The following is a 16755-nucleotide window of genomic DNA, read 5'->3' on the forward strand; positions in this document are numbered from 1 at the left end:
AGAGCTGATGTTGCAAACCTGTCTAATGCAACTGCAGAGGGATATGGTGCAGAGTTATACAAGAATTACAGTGAGAATTGAAATGAATAATCTTCAAGGTATCTTCTTAGAATAGTTTCTTCTGGTGTCTAGTATTCATTGCAACAGATTTCTCTTTTACTGAAAAGACCTACCCAAGGAACAGGAATCTTGTAGAGGAAAAAACCTGTAATGTCAGCAAAGAGACTTGACTTTCTTTTTATACTTTTTTTGTTTTCTTTTGCTCAGTCTGTATGATTTTTGGTCTTTTTAATTTAAAAAAGTCCTGGGCAAATATCACTGTAAAAAAGTCCCAAAAACCAACCAAACAACCAAGGGTGTACTGTTTTGTTTGGTTTTTTTTTTTTCCAAGAAGTTTCATGAAGTCTAGTGTCTGATTTATACTTAGTAGCACTAGGAGGAATATGTCTAGGAAAGTATGAAAGTTCTTAAGTGAAGGCAAAAAGGGAGTTGAAATCTCAACATGTGGCCTAGCTAGTAGGAGAAAAAAGCACTGACCACTTAGAGCATCTTTTTGAGGTTATTTAGTACAGAAAAGATTGATTGGAGTATCAGCAGCTGAATAAACAGGATATTAAAAAAGAATGGCAATGCCTTAGACATTAAAATAACTGAATTTCATATGGACACTGAAGTCAAGGGTTGTTAGTGGAATTTCTTGAGCAATAGTTTGTGCTTACACTTGCAAGTATTAGAACAGCCTACTACTGTGTATACTTTTTAAATTCAAGCCTTTTCAGGTCACTTATGGAGGAAATTGAACTGAAAAAGGAGTAAAATTCTCAATAGTAATAAAACATACGCATGCTCACACACAGTTACTAGTTTCAAACACTTTCAGACTTCCAACCACCTTGCAAAAGATCTGAGAACTTAAAACTGGAGAAAATACAGAATAGTTATGTGACTTGCTCTGCAGCTTCGCCTGAAGTTGGTTTGAATTAAAGATTTTTGAACAGCTGCTGATTCACTGTGTCAGTAACACTGTCCTCATATTTTTACATTTTCAAGCAACCTTTTATCTTCAGCAAAGTTCAAGTGATGTGACTGTCAGAGGCCTGCCTTAAGGTACTTGTTTTGTTCCCTCTGTTCTTTTAGTAAGAAACATTGCTCTAATATTAGTTACTACAAGCCACATTCAGTTCGTTTCCGTTGTGCTCTGGATTGCAGAGCACTATGTATTATGTATCCAGAGACTGGGAAATGACAATAAAATTAAACAATGTTGTACTCACTTAAATTGATTTTGAGACTGGGTAAATGGTATAATCTCCAAAACTGGGTTTGTTCAGATGAAAGTAATGTCCACCCTACTTCAGAGCATAAAGGAATTCCTAGTGAAATAAACCAAAACACGTCTGTTTTCTCTGAAAATATATTCATTGGTCTTCTTGAGCACTCTGCCTGTAACCCAAATCTGTAAGCTGATTTTGATAATTAACATTTTTATTTGCTGCATAATTTTTTTTTCCAATGTAGATGCAAACTTCCTATTTGTAGTGCATAATGAGCTTACGTTACCTGTGGAAATTGTGGTTGTTGGTCATTCTGGCTGATGTACATAAAGTTACTGTCAGACTGAGTTAAAGGGTTTCATAAGTTTGTAGTATCATGAAAAAATATCCTTTTTATGCCTGATTAACAAAAAAAATCAGAAGACCCCAAACAAAAAGCTCACATAAATGTTAATGCCTGTATACATTGTGTCCCTTAGATCAATTAATAGGAACCTTTCATGCAAGCAGTGATGGTAGAAGGCATGCCCACATTGTTCACAGATTTGTAGAAAAGCTCTTTAAGCACAAGGATGAGAAATGGCCATGTAAAACCAGATGGAAATACCGTGCACCTCTACAGTGCAGTAATCCTATGGGATGTAATTTGATGCTCAAATCACAGTTCTCCATCAAGAAAGAGCATGTAATGACTTTGCATAAACTTCTAATGTGTGTTGTTTTCAAAATTTGAAAAAGCATGATAGTCAGGCTATGTTACTTACCTAGTCTGCAATTCAGTGTCATGTAGTGAATGTTTCATCTTGGTACAAAGTCTACCCAGAATCCATAGGATTTACACATAGTGGTAGAGGAGAAGGAGAGCAAGCTTTTTAAAATTTCATAATGAAATTTATTATAACATAACTACATATAAAATAATAATTAAGAAATAAAACAATTTTTAAAAATATGCAGTTGTGCTGCCTTTCTGTCACTGTTCAACTGTACACAGCAGCTGTTAGGTTGACAAAATGTTGCAGCCATGTCCTTACATTGCCAGTGAGGTTAAATGTGGGAAGACAGTGGCTTAACAGTGTGTATGCATGTTTTGGTTACACTAAATAGTAACTGATATAATACTTTCGAGCAAACTTGGGATTACAGAGAAGTCTCACTCCAGTAGAAGTAATTGTAATGCGCTTGGTATGGAAACTGATGGTTCATACTTAATCCAGATACTGGAAATGGAATTCTCTAGCTGATGTTTATTGATTGATATTGAGTGCTTTGTCTTACAAATAGTTAACTGGTTTAAGGATGATGGGCTATTTAGTAATTCAGTATTTCTTGAAACTTAATCCAGTTTATGCGAAGTTCATGCTCAAATCAGAATAAAGGTCACATTGCTGGGTTTGGGAATATTTCAGGCCTATTGTTAGTGTGTTGTAACTTTTCAGTATGCTGAACACTACAAGTTAGATACTTATACTTAATTGGACTTCTTTTTTTTTTTTCATAAAGGGACATTATTTTGTGAGTATTTGAATGATTGTATTTTTTGCTTGCCATAAATGACTGCTTGATAATCTTCATCTTTACAAAGTAGTAGAGCAGGAGAGAGGGTGCATTTTGCGAAACAGGATGGGAGGAATTGCAGGTACCTTATTGATAGGTCCAATTATAGCTGAAGACGTGAATTGAGATCATTGTACCTTCCCTGTTCTCTGGACCAGCTGTTAACACCCACTTGTAAAAATATTTTCCACAGCAAAGTATCTCTTCTGTAATTTACCTTTATTTACAGGCTTTTGCCTGATGCATCCATTTTTAGTTTGAGTGAAAGACAAGGAATTCCTTAGCAGCTGTAATCATTGAAATGTAGTAATGAGTCCCTTCTGCTTCCCTTTTCACAGAATAATAATTTGGTAGATTGATAGCATTGAGTTGTGCTTTATCTCATCTACTTTCCCAGTGTGGCTCTTTGGTAGGGTCTGGGGTGGGCTTTCCAAAAAGGCATACAAAAGGAGGTCAGGTGGCTGCTTTTGAAAAACTGATCCTAATATCTGCCCATAAAGTGTGGCAGCTCTGAAGCTGCTCCTTGCTGCTGCTGGTAGGAAGTGGCTAGTGTGTGTTACCTGCCTGGCTGCAGTCAATGGGTGGTGGTTATGGTTTAGGGTTTTCATTGGTTTGGTTGGGGTATTTTTTTGTTTTGCTGCTCTTCAGTGAGTGTTCTGGCTAAAAGGTTTTTTTATTCTATTTTAGCTTCAGTTTTTATCTTCTGGAGTGATTGTCCTCTGTATATTTCTCCTGTTTGCTTCTGCTTCTGCTCAGCTCTCCTGGGAGCACTATGTGATATAATTTTTGATGATTACTTTTGGAAAGCCCTTAATGTTCATAATGTTTGTTGCTGATACCTTTCTTCATCTTCAGATGTGGGCATATACAACAGTTTTGTGACTGTAGAGTTTTGGGAACTGTCTCTTATGTTAATTTAGTTTTCTGGATTTATCTTCTTCAGTCAGAAGAGTTTGGAGGTTTATAGAATTTGTATCCTAAGATTAGGCTCCCAACAACCAAAACAGTGGTTGTAGTTTATTGTATTTATTATTACGTTTATACTTACGTAGGTTATTGTATTTATGCATATAAGAATATTGTGTGTTTTTATGAATGTTCTTAGGAGCCTTCACTAAAGACACTGGATTCTATGTTCTCCCCTGTGATAATGGGTAGGGAGGGCAGAGAAGGGAGTATTTTTTTCCAACAGCTGTATTTTTGTTGTTACTGCTAAGTTGGCTCAGTATTAGAAACAATATTTTCAACAGAGAACAGGCTCTGCCTGCAAAATTCCAATATAAATAATTTTTTTTCTTCACACAGAAGTTCTGGGTTTCTTGTTTTAATACCGTGGCTATGAGTGTATCTTCTGTGAGAAAGTCTTGATTGCGTGTGCTGTCACAGGGAGTGGGAAGTGGCAGTTCTGCAGCTGGCTTCTCGCAGTTCTCTCCCACACTGAAGTGAGTACTCTGCCCTTTTTTGCTTCCTTTTTCTTAACATACTTATTGATATATTGAAATCACCTAATCTTTTCTGTTCTTGGGCAAAACTTTAAAACTGAGAATCTGTGGCATGTAATGAAAATAACTGCACTGTATATGAATTGTAGTGAATATTAGCACTCTGAAGTTACTTTAAAAAAGAGTTTCTCATCTTCTAGGAAGTTAAGAACAAAATGGCAGTTAGAACTCCCTAATCAGGTAGTTATCAACAAAAAAATATGTTATGACAGTTTTTTTGCTGGGGTAAAAGGGGGAAGGTAAGTTGGGGGGGACATACGATGGTGAATTACCCTAGATAAGCTGCAGTGAAAAAATTGGAGGGGTTTGGAGCAATTACAGAATGGGAGGAAGTAGAGCTTGCATGTCTGGAATGCAAGTTGAGCTGAAGTGCTGCAGAAACTGAGGTGGAAAGTTGGCTTGTGTTGTTACATAAACCAAAGATAGTAGGTACTGTCCATAGTCTTTTTAGATCTTTGCTTTGGGGAAACCTTTGAAGGTTTGTTTTGTCTGACTTGTTTTCTTGTAAAAGTGGTTTCGGACAGTGATTGTTTTTTTCTGTGTCCTTGTACTGTGTTGGACAAAAGTAACTTGAGTGATGAAAAGCAGTAGACTTGGTGAGCTGCTTTAGCATGGATTCTTACAGACTTCTCCTTTTGTTAGTGTTTTGAAGTAAGGTGGGTACATCACTAGTGTTCCGTGCCATATTCCCCTAAATGCCAAGCCCTTGTTCCCCAACTTTTGAGGTGGTGAGACTTGCTGATGAAGTTCATTGTGATTGTCGCTGCTGTGCATGTGGCTGAAAGAGCTGGTGGATGAGAGATGTTTCTTCTCTGGCATCTGTGAGATTGGGAGAGGAAGAGAAACAGCTTGTCCAGAAAAAAATTGTTCTGCAGGTATCTGTCTCTATCACAATCGTAAGACTGCTGTTGCTTTTCAAAGTTTTACCAACAGTAGTGAGCACTAGAAGGCATAAGGTATTTTTGCATAAAGGAGAGTGCAAAAAATGGAAATGATGCTTGGGAGAAGCCATTCAGGTTCCTATAGAACTGAAACGTCACAGTGTTTCTAAAAATACTGTGCGGGTACTGTGGTAATTCATTTTTAGAAATCTCTTTTAGACAGTAAAAACAACTTCTGAATTTGCCTTCTGTTTTTCAGTCCAGTGAAGTACTACCAGAGATGAGCAGAGATGATGACTTGTCTAGCAAGGAGTTATGTCAAGAGCAAACAAGTGGTTGTGTTTCTTTGTATATCTTTATAGATATTTATCAACATTTGTATATAGACAAACAGTTAAAAGTTGGAATATTGTATTATGGAAGATCATACGAAGTTCTAAATGAAGGCAATATGTAGGACAATGTACTGACATTCAGTAAAACTGAAGGCATCCAGGTTCTGTAGTCTCTTCAGAAGTTCAGCTATGTCCATTAGGAAATCAGAGAGATGAGTTGATAGTTTTGCATAAGAAGTACTTCAGTATTGCAGCAGGACCTTTCTTCCTCTCATTTGGAGCTTTAATGATGAGTTAGTTTTTGAGTTTTGGTTGTTTTGGGGTTGTTTTTTTTGTTGTGGAGCCATTTTGAGAAAAGTAGGTTTATTTGACTTCTGCAAGGTGATTACTTCAATCTTTAGGATATTGGGTGCTGTTTTAAATAAAGTTCTATTTAATATATTTCTAGTAACTTGGCTTTAAGTCTGTCTAGTAGGCTGGTCCTGAAGCATGCTAATGCATACTATTTGCAAAGGATGTAAATATATAAAGGAGGGAGGATTAATTAGTGATCATCTGTGTTGTGGTTTCCATGATCTTCTTTAAACAAAGTTTTCTTCCAACTTAGTGATATTGATACTAGGAGCTAGAGTGCTTTTGTCCAAAGTAATATCTCTGTGATTTCACTTTCATTCTGACAAACAGTTTTACCTTAACTTTCCTTCCATTTTTAAAAATAATTTTCCAGAATGCCATTTTCAGCAGGAAAGGGTGCTCTGGTTTTTACATGCTGGAGGCTGTCCTCTTTCTTCATGTTTTCTGTCACTGTAGGTTCATTAGCATTTCTTCCTTTCCTTAAAGGAGATTTTAGCATTCAGAAATAAAAACCAAACCTGCATGATGTTAAATTGGCAGCTATTTGAAAGAATGCAAAATTGTTAAACTTACCAATACTTTTCCCCAGGACAGTCCTATTAGTGTAAAAAACCCACCTTAGTCATCCTCCCCCTCCAGCCCCCCCAATCCTGACCAGAAAACAAAAAAAAACCACCTCCATCTCAAAACTCCCTTGGCTTTTTAAGACTAAAGTACAAATCTGAGTGGTTTATGGCTGCCTATACCTCATAAAAAATGAAAGATATAAATATCACTGTTTTTCTCTAAATATTGTGAATTCCAAACAGTTGTTTGGTAGGCCAAAATATCATCAAGAGCTTTGGTTAGGATATTCTGAAGGCTTAATTTTGGAGAAGTTGACCTGTTCTTTAACTTCCTTTGTTTTCTGTTTTATTTGTTCTCAGAATTTCTTTAGTTTTGTGAATCTGAGCATAAAGACAGGTTATTTCTTAAATTTGTAATAATACCTTACGTATTTCTGTACTTTTATTAGAGTTCTGCAGAGTCATTCGTAGCTCTTGTTTTCTCAGAAGCTGTTGAAGTTGATTAAGTAGGTATTGAGTAAGTTCTGAACCTTTTTATCAGAATTGCATTAATTTAGTGTGCTTCTATATGTTGTCCTTGAACTTAAGGAAAAGTTACTCTTGCTCCTTTTATCCATTTAAACCACAAGATTTCATATTCATACGTATTCTCTCAACATTTAAGTGTTGGTTATATTTTCTTTAGTGTTCCAGTGGAAAACAAGCATGAGGTAACTGGAGCTAACCTTAAAAAATCTAACTTGTATGCTTACAAAATTCCCAATAATGAGGAAAAATAGTAGCTCTGGGGCCAGTCAGTAGGCAAATAGTCAGCTGAATTGATGGGCCCAAAAGTAGGCACAGAACCTCTGTTGATGTAGAGCACTAAGCTTTTGGGACATATTAGTCAATATCATTGTGAATTTATGAAGCCTTTGAACAAGGTGTTCAGGGAGTTTTTATTTTAACTATGAATGTCCAAGACAATGGCAAAGTTTCCTTTGTCTTTGGTGCTCACTTCCGTTTGTTTTAAGAAGCTTTGTTATTACTGCAAATAAACGTAAGCTTTATACTTGCTTAACAGCAAGAAAATATTTCTGTCTTGGGCTTATGTCCTTTTTAGGGTGGGAAACATACAGGTTTCTTTGCTTCAGTTAAAAAACTGAAACACTCTGAAACAGAGTAATGATGTGAATGACTTGTGCCATTTTTACTCTGATTTTATGCAGTCTTAGCCCATGCAGATCCAGTTCTTTCGTGCTGTCTTAGTAATCCAGTGTAAAGCATATGAAACGGGCTTAGAGTGTCTTGTCTCTTCTGTTATTTGAGTTACTTTTGCAAATTTTGTGGGGAAACCTGTTTTGGTTAGGAAAACTAACAAATCAAGTGTATATGGATTCTTTAGCTCCAACCAGATGAGATGCCCAAGGACAGCCAATGAGCCGGATATGCACAGGTGAGGGTAACTGGTGTGGCATGCTGGAAATACCAAGTTTTTCCATTTGCCTTCATGTATTTGGAAGAACTAATTCAAATAGCAAAAGAATCAAAGAGTGAAAGCTTTTGCCTGATTGATAACTAAGCAAAAGGAAGTGAACAAGTCCACAAGCATTTAAAGGGTTCAAGGCTGAAAAGAGAAAGATTGATGAAGCCCTAATCTTAAAGTGACACCTGCATAGAACTGCCGTATCTTCTTGCAATCTCCCATGGAGACTCCATAGATGTTTATTAAACAGTTTAGAAAGTAGACCTCAAAGTACTGCATAACTTGAGTAGAGACTCCTTGGGGTAGATCTTGAAAACACCTGCTTCATAGCAGAATACTTTTCGTGGAATGATTTTGTAGCAAAGGCATAACTTTACAAAACGCTTTGAAAATTTACTATAGGAAACACTCCTGCATGATGACTGTATTAGTAATAAAGCTTGTGGACACTGTCCTATTGCACACAGGGACCCCGAATAGGAGCTTACTAACAAGACATGGATGCTGTGTCTGAGCTGAGCTGCGGTTGTGGTGCTGGTGGTGTGTGACTGGCTCCATTGAGTGTTCACAATGGTAACTGGTGGTCACAAACTACATTTCAGAGAGGGATGTGGAAGCATTTGCTCCAGCTTGCTTGCCAGGTCTGGTAGTATAACCTGAGTTGTAAGATGTGTGTTGTTCCTATTCAAAAAACACTAATGCAGCTATCTGGCATGAAGGTGTAAAATAAAACACAGTTGGCTTAATTAGGTTGCATTGCTACAGCTTATCTAAGGTAGGAAATAGTTTTTACCTATTTCTGTAGGCAGTGGACAATGCTGGAAACTTACAGTGTCACCAAACTGAACGTGAACACTGAAAAGCTCGGAGAGGAATGGCTCTAAGGTGGTAGTGTTGACAGCATGTTATAACTTTCCTTCTTCACCAAAACCATTCCTCTGTCACCAAAAAGCAGGCTCCTGCAAAATGAAAGGAAGTCTTTATGTTACTGCTTGAGTATATGTGACTCCCCACAGTGCTCTTTCATAGATTATAAAGATTATAGCTTGTATATCGACCCAATTAGGACTCATTTTGTAGCTTCACTTCACATCTGATAAGCAGTGGCTAAATCCTATTGTATGAAATAAGTGTCTTTTATTTGGAAAAAAGCTTTTGCTGGAAGAATGGCAGTGCTGGGATTTATCTTTTTATGTGATTGTTTTGGAGTTTATATTATGGGGGGATTGTTTTATATGGTTATATTCTTCATCCTGAAACATTCATTGTAGTCACAGCTTAGTCCTCTGGTAAGGAAGAAGGCTGTTTGGGAGTTAGCAGTGCTGTTTACAGAGGGTAATACTCCAGACTGTCTACTCTGTCCTCTGCTGGAAGGTACTGTCATAGGGATATCAGAATAAAATCTCTGCTGCACCAATTCAGGGTTCATCGTAACCCTACCTTCATTTTAAGTGTAAGCCCTTATATATGAGATATTTCTTAGCACTTGATGAGCAAAGCTTTGCTTATGAAAAGTGTGCATGAAATCTCTAGGAAATTTTTGTTAGATTTTACATTTTCACGGGCACAGAAAATACACTTCCTCTGAGGCTAGGAACAGGAGATTCCCTTTCCTGCCATGGTCAGGAAATGTCAGAAATGCTGTCTAGACAGACAGCAGCAGGCATTAGAGCTCGTGATCCCAGCATAGATACCCTTTCGACTGGAACAAACTTGGAAAGAACTGAATTTGGACTTAGGATTCTGTTTTGGAGGGGGTACTTATATGATAATACCAGTTCACTATTTCCTCCCATTGCTGTTATAAATGTTTATGTAATTCACTTCTGTTCTGTACTGCTTTCTTTCAAACTGTCATGATAACAAGAAAGGGAGATTTTTTTTTTTTTTTTAAAAAGGAAAAAAGAAAAGAGTAATTTATCACTAATTTTGAACTGTAGGATTTTAGGCTCAACCTTTTTTAAAATCTGCATTGCAGTTTTAATTCAAGAAAGTGTTCCAAGTTTTGTCATTTTTTAAGACTTTAGAAACAGAGAGAAAGACTTGGAAATGAATGTGTACACTAGTTTGCCTTACAGCGTAGAAAATTCAGAGATATTCAGAATAAGTCTATTAAGAAATTGGTTTTGGCTCCAGCACTCGCTTTGATGTCGTAATCTGCGATCTGCGAAGGGTTCAGTGGCTGCTGTCGGTGCTGTGACCGAGGCGCAGCCTGCGGCTTGGTGATCCTGTATTGGGCTGTGTGTTCTTAGCGCCTGCAGGTGGAAATAATGAACTGCAGCGCTGCTCTCCCCTTAAAGTATCCTTGAGTAGCAAACTGTTCAGTCTCCTAAATGTGGGGGTTGGTCGTTTGGGGCTTTTTAAAACGGGAGCTGCCATGTTGTTGTATTTCCATTAGTGTAAATATAAATTGAGTCGAGTGCAGCGCTAGAGAATACTGATAGGTGAGTACAGTGGACTGAAGACGGTCTGGAGGGAGGCATCTGAAGAGTGTAGCCAGAGAAAACTGCTGAGCAGTTCACTGCCTTTGGGTTTATACAGAGTTTGCAGGAAGGACTGTTGGCTATGAAACAGTGTTAAAGCTGGAAAGAAAATGGCTACCAGAAATCATTGTTGCTACAGTAACAACATGGCGTGATTATTAATGTGCTGATTTAACTACTGTTAAAAATGTTGTGTGAGATACGGCCTTGAAGTAAAAGTGTCCTTAAAGGGAACAGATGTTTTAATCTATTTAGATATTAATGGATATGATCAGGCATTCTTGTTTTAGAATGCCAGTCTATTTAGTGGATAAAGTCATTTCTATTAAATATTTTTTAAAACCTCATTATTGCCTTCTCTACACTAAAAAATTAGTTAACGGTTTTAAATTTTATTAATAAACATAATGTCCCTATAAAACAACTTGCGAGGAAAAAAACAGTACAGAGATACTATTTCACAAAATATGTTGTGTCTGATAACATAATTCTGGCTTTCTGAAATGAAGCCCTGAGTGTTTTTTCTGCATGGAGCAAAGCTTTTTTTTTTTTGAAGATTTTTTTAATATTTTGAGTTTGAAATAAATATGCCCAGCCTACGTCCTATTTGAAGATTTATAAATAAGGATCAAGATATATAAATAAGGGTCAGATTATAGAGTGGAATCTGCTTGGGAAATTGTATTTTATGTCATAAGGATGTAACTGTGTGCATTGTGTAGTAAACTTCTCACAGGTTTTCAAGTAATAGATTGCAGTTACATTGAGGAATTTCAGAGTTACTTTATCCAGTGTGTCAGGAAAGGGATATGTCAAGTTCAGTGAATGTGTGAAGAATAATTGATGCATTTCTGTCTCTATCAGGATTGCACAGGTGGCAGATTGATGACAGGTATGGACAGACAATAAACTGTGTCTGCTCTTCATCAAAGTCCCATATGTATGGCGTGTTTTATACCTAGAGAAGATGCCATTTTTCTGTACTTTTTTCACCTTTTGGGGTTTTGGTGAAGCTCTGTGTTGGACTTCCTTGACTGAAAAGGCACTGGATTCGTTTACTAGAGGTGGGGCTGGTAAACTGTTTACAGGCATGAGTGCCAAATGTGCATAAGATAAAACTTTGAAGTTGTAGAAAAATGAGTAGTATGTGAAGACAGATGTTTGAATGTAGATGTAGAATGGTGTTGCTTAGTGGTGCACAAAAGGGATGCACTAATTTGATGGATACAATCTTAGCTTAAACTTTTTTTTGCTGTTATGCTTAACTTGGCCTGCTTCATGTTTTTATTAAAATTCTGTAGTTCTGGAGAAAGGAGAGGACAACACTGAAAATGTCTTAACATCACAGTTTGGTATTTTAAAAACAAGCTTTGAAATATAAGAGGCTGTTTTCTTAAAATGAGCTGCCTCAGATGTTTCTAAAAGCTTGCTGCTTTTTTTGTTTTTTAAAGACAGAAAAAGCATGGTTTTTAATTAAGGCTTTTGGTTCCTTAGAAAGCACTTCAGTGATCAAGCTTTCCTGGTTTGTATTTTCAGTTACGTTTCAGCTGAGAAATGGGAGGTGCAAACTTGGACTAAAATTTTTAAAGGAACCATAATCAAATTTTTTATGAGGTAGGGAAGATTTCATGTAACTGTTTCCTGGAATGCTTTTATACAGTGCCTATAGAGTATGTCAGTGTATTTTGAGGTGCTCTGTGTAAAGTGTACATGATGATTTTGTGAAGGAATATATATATATATATATAAAAAAATGCAGACTGGGCACAAAGTGATTGTATAACTGGAAGGTTAGGGGCAGTTCCTGTACAGGCAATGTATTGGCAAGATTTTGCTGACAACATAATGAGTGCAGAAGTGTTCAGAGTCAAGGGTGATGCCAAGGATGTGTATAGTGCCATTAGTAGTTCGGAGTGGAGAGATGATGTCATTCTGTGCTTTAAGCTTTCCCTGTTTGAGAAAAGCTGTTACTTAAGGTATATAAGTGCAACAAATGAAGAGCTAGTTCGTGTGGTCAAGATGAATAGGCTGAAGGGTGACTGAAAATGTTTGGATGTTTATTATGCGAGTGGTAGGTTGAGCTGTAGTTTAAACGGATAGGGAAATTGTAAAGAAGGTGAATTATTTCTCTGTAGCTTATTGCTTATGGTAAATCTCATTGTGAAGAATGCCATTCAATTTTAGTTGGGTATTGATGGACTGTAAACTTTTCAATATCAATGATACTTAGAAAGTTGTGCCCATCTTAGCTGAGGGGGGAAACTGCATTGGTAAGTCACCTTCATAAACAACATGTTAGTATTTTCTCTTAAGGTCTTGAAATTCTAAATGTTTTCAGGATTCCCATCTTCAAACTGATGCTTCCGTTTTGTGCTTTTATGATGCTTTCATTTGTGTGTTGATTGTTACATATTTGCTTACTGGATAATGTATGCTCAAAGTAAATAGCTCTCAAATTGTTTGTTTCCTCTGGCTTCTCTGTAGACGTCTTTGAATCTTTGTAGTGTGCCTGTTGTGTACATCTTTGAATGTTTGCATCTGATCTGTTTAGTGATAGAGAGGAAAAATAGCCTTTTCAACCAATATGTTTTGTTAGTCCAAACTCATGCCTACCTAGAATACTTTTCGCTGTGATGACTTTTCAATTTTTTTTATTTATGGTATGCACATTTTTGAAATAATAATTAAATCTCTTATTTGACCTAATTGATGGTATAAACAGCAGTTCTTTTTTTCATTCAAGCTACTCTCTCAGACTACTTTTTTTCCTACTGTGATACGCCTATTAATGTTGCATTCAACTACTTATAATCTTGTTTGGACTGAAGCGGCTTCTCAGTCTGAGGTATGATCAGTTGTGTTCATTTCCTATGCTGTGACACATTTCCTTGAAGTGTTTCACTGTCCCATACGGAGCGTTGTCAAAAAGCAAAACTTTCTACGAGTAGAAAAAATGAGAGATTTCGACATTTCCACGTGAAAGCCCTACCACAGCTTTGGGAACTGTGCATGTGGCTTTTACTGTGATGAATAGACAAAGGAAGAACTGTAACTTCTTTGAACTATTTTTCCCATAACTCTCAAAATCTAGCAGGAGATTCAAAATGCAGGAGGCAGTCTTCTCTCTTGCAGTCCCTTGCTTGCTTTTGTTCACTCACTGCAGATTCTTTGAAGTCAGAAGCATCTCCAGTAAAAAGACTTAAATTTTGTCTCTTCATGTTATAAAGTGTTAAGCTTTTGCTTAATTTGACTTCTGGGTAATTCAGGCTTCAGTATAGTACCTGCTCTTAAGTACTGCTCTTCATTAACTGTTTTAAGAAGACTGATTATTATTTTTTCTTTACAAATTTAATTTTGTTAAGTGGGATTGTGGCATATATAATTCAGTTGGTTAAACTACAGTTGGAATAGCATAGATGGAGAGGTTCTACAAATTCTCAGAGGGTATTAATTTTGTGGTTTTAGAACACCTCATGTTTCAATTCAAATGATTATTTAATCTACACTGAATGTTAGTTCTAGATATTTGTGGGTACTGAAAGTAGATTAAGTTGTTTTTATACTTTTTAAATAGAAATCAAAGCTCCTTCTGCAAATAGAAAGCAGGAAACTACATTTTGTACAGACAAGGTCATTGCTGACTACTTGTTTGGAAAATGGCGGTATAGGCTTGTCTTTAAAGAGCTTTTCAGCTCTGTTAACTGATAGAGGAGACTCTAGTCGGCTAAGTTTTTGCCTTTTCAGTCCTTTTCTGAAATTACTTTATCCCTGATACTGTATGTACAGTTTTGGCATGAACTTCTGGGTTTGTTGTAATAGCCTTTTCTTAGAGTAATCTCTGCTTTCTGCTGGCTGTTTTTTCCTGCACTGATATTTAGGATTGTTAGATTTTTATAAGTTGATAGATGTTTTCCAGAGCTGCAATGAAATTTATTCATGCCCCACACCCTGCTTTTGAATTTAATGCTGGGATGGTCATATCCTCATAAGTGTAGCTGCTGCTCTTGACTAACTAATCATTTTTTCTAAGCCGTGAAGTCAAGACTACAGTTGCAAGCCTTTTGCTATGTCATGTCAAGCTGGTGGAATTGACTGTTTAGCCACAGTTTATAGCAACAGAAGTAGTTTGTATAGTATAGTTACTCTAGTCTTTGTTTCTTCCTCTTTCTTCCTACTCACACAGGCATAATCAGCTATAGGGGCAAAAGCTGGTTTTGTGTTAAACAACAACACACAGCGAAACAAAAACCATCGAACAAACCACCTGAAAAACTTCCATGTGAATTACATTCCTGGCTGCAGCCATTCTGGGAGAAGGTTGTAGTTAAAGGTGGTTGTGTCTTTTCCCAGATAGATATAGAAATGTCAGTTTTAACAGAGATCTGTTACTAATAAGGGCTGCATAGTAAATAGATGGATCAAAACTCTTGTCAGGATTACAACAAATTTTACTTAGTCGTTGTACACCTTTGCATTCTAGTGTTTCTTAAACTTTTTCCTCAGAGAGGGAGGGGTGTGTTGTTAGGAGATAACTCTTGCTATAAAAAAGTTTCGGTCCATCTTTTTGTTTAGTGTCACTGGGGGTGCACTTGTGATTGCTCTCATCTCTGCCATTTCAGTTTTCTTCCACTTCCTGTTCACTGCCCTTATCAGAACAATCAGCTGCTTATCGCTGTTCAGAAGCCTGACCATTTTACAGCAGTCCTTTTTCCCTGCTGTGGTCCCCCTTCTCACTCTTTGAATATCAAGGCCTCCAGGTGAATGCTCTGTAACTACATTTCTTACTCAATCCTGCATCCTTTTGATGCCATCTTTTATTACCTGGTATGGGAGAGTGAATTTCATTCTCACTTCCTTTCCTGATAATGAGAATTAACACAGGCAAATTGGAGCAAAAACATTTATGATGTTGAAATCCTAGCCTTTCCCTAAGGAAATTTTTGGAGAACTACCTTGCTTGAATCTGGTGGTAAAGAATGTCAGGCGCTCAGCTATTTCAAATGTCATCACACTTGAAATGAATAGTAGTTGTTAGAGTTTGATTGTACTGGAGTGAGAGGAATCTTACTTGACAGCAGAAAGACCTTTGAGAGGAGAGGTGAGTGCTGTTTAAGCACTATAGGAAGGTGGCTTTAAACAGTGTCAATACTATCAGTAGTTTGGGCTAAAATCTGGTGTCTTGTGGATTGTGTTACCTTCATCAAGATGTTTGCATGACACTGCAAGCACCATCTCCCGTTGGGTGGAGCTTTGTACAACAGAGGGTTTGAAATTCCAAAAAGGGGGAGTTAGTTATGTAGGGCCTTCTGCAGGGCTGCAGTGACCAGCCCTTTGGTACTTCAGCAGTTTACTTGCTGGTGATCTTTGTGAAACTTGTGACCTCTCCTTCAGCTGGACAATATCCAAATTATGATGGCCCATCTTCTCTTTTTTCTTCTTTTTCCCTCTGTGCCAGATGTAGAATAACCCCAGATTTATCCCGAGTGGTTTGTGAGCTCCTGTGATCCAAAGAATACTGAAATGAAAGCGTACTTGGATTTAAGTTTTCTGCTAAGTGGACTTTTAATGAGTACAAGAGTGCATGCCCTCTAGATAGATGGTGTAGGTTAAGACTTCCCATTTTATGTCAACAAAGTGAATTGATTGGTCCAAAGTAAAGCGTTCCTATGGAAAAGCTGTTAGAGAGAGTAGGGGGTGGTATGACACTATACTGCAGTATCACCCCAGTGATCTGCAGTTGTCTGGGCTCAGTCCTTTGATGGAAAGATTCTGTCTGCACTTGAGTGACAAGCCATGAAATCTGTGTTGAGAACAGTTATTGCTAATGTTTAGTTAATTGCAGTGTTTAGAAGATGTGGGTGTTGAGGCCATTTTGCACGGGGGAAGAGTCATTGTAGTTCTTAATGAGAGAAATGTTAGACTGCGGTTTTCACTGCCCAGCCAAAGTGCATAGGCTTATTGAGATGTCTGGTTTAGTGCTCATGGTAATGTTTGACCTTCTTTCTCATTTTTTGAAAGGTGTTTTGGCTCTTCATGTATGGAGGCTGTTTTTTTTGTGGGCATATAACTGTAGCTTTACATTTACTTTCTGTAACATACAGTAGAGCTCCACTGCTGTTTGAAAGTAACACTTCTGCTTCTCTAGATGAATGGAATATTACTTTAAAACCTGACTAAAGAATTCTGTTTTTTTTATGTAATAAATCTTATTTGAAAAATGAGTATGTATATTGAATAACATTCATGCATAAAGCTACAGTTTAACGTGATACTTGGGACATGATCCTGGGGCTGGGGAAAGGACCTCAAATACTTATCTTCTGTTGCTTTATATTATC

The 16755-nt window shown here is 37.2% G+C and overlaps 1 protein-coding gene across 5 annotated transcripts in view; it reads left to right on the forward strand.

Annotated features, from left to right (window-relative positions):
- ZNF644 (zinc finger protein 644) overlaps positions 1-16755 on the forward strand; it is a 52267-nt gene that overhangs the window by 2044 nt on the left and 33468 nt on the right. The window contains exon 1 of one of the 5 annotated variants that reach the window (XM_042030249.1): positions 4137-4273. The exons of the other annotated variants lie outside the window; for them this stretch is intronic. The gene's annotated coding sequence lies outside the window, so the exon portion shown is untranslated. Of the gene's footprint in view, positions 1-4136; positions 4274-16755 lie in introns of those variants that run through there. 5 annotated transcript variants of the gene reach the window in all.

The sequence above is a fragment of the Corvus kubaryi genome, unplaced genomic scaffold (assembly GCF_017639235.1).
Source record: "Corvus kubaryi isolate FWS band 111438036 unplaced genomic scaffold, C.kubaryi_AGA036_p1.0 37334, whole genome shotgun sequence".
NCBI lineage: Eukaryota > Metazoa > Chordata > Aves > Passeriformes > Corvidae > Corvus > Corvus kubaryi.